Source organism: Octopus sinensis, unplaced genomic scaffold, assembly GCF_006345805.1.
Source record: "Octopus sinensis unplaced genomic scaffold, ASM634580v1 Contig14378, whole genome shotgun sequence".
In the NCBI taxonomy this organism is placed as follows: domain Eukaryota; kingdom Metazoa; phylum Mollusca; class Cephalopoda; order Octopoda; family Octopodidae; genus Octopus; species Octopus sinensis.
This window is the reverse complement of record NW_021833229.1, coordinates 22,288-22,500: the sequence shown is the minus strand read 5'-3', so window position 1 is coordinate 22,500 and position 213 is coordinate 22,288.

Here is a 213-nt window from a genome sequence, read left to right as displayed (position 1 = left end):
GAATATTGCTAATATATGTTAACTCTATCTATCTGTCAGTATATCTAAATCTATATTTACATATATGTATAGAAATAACATAGAGTGAAGAGGTGCAATTTTAAATTGCTTTATTTACTGTATATATATATATATATATATACGCATGCACACACACATATCTATATCTATATATATATAATGCTCTTAGCTTAGTTTTTCTTGGGGCTGGCT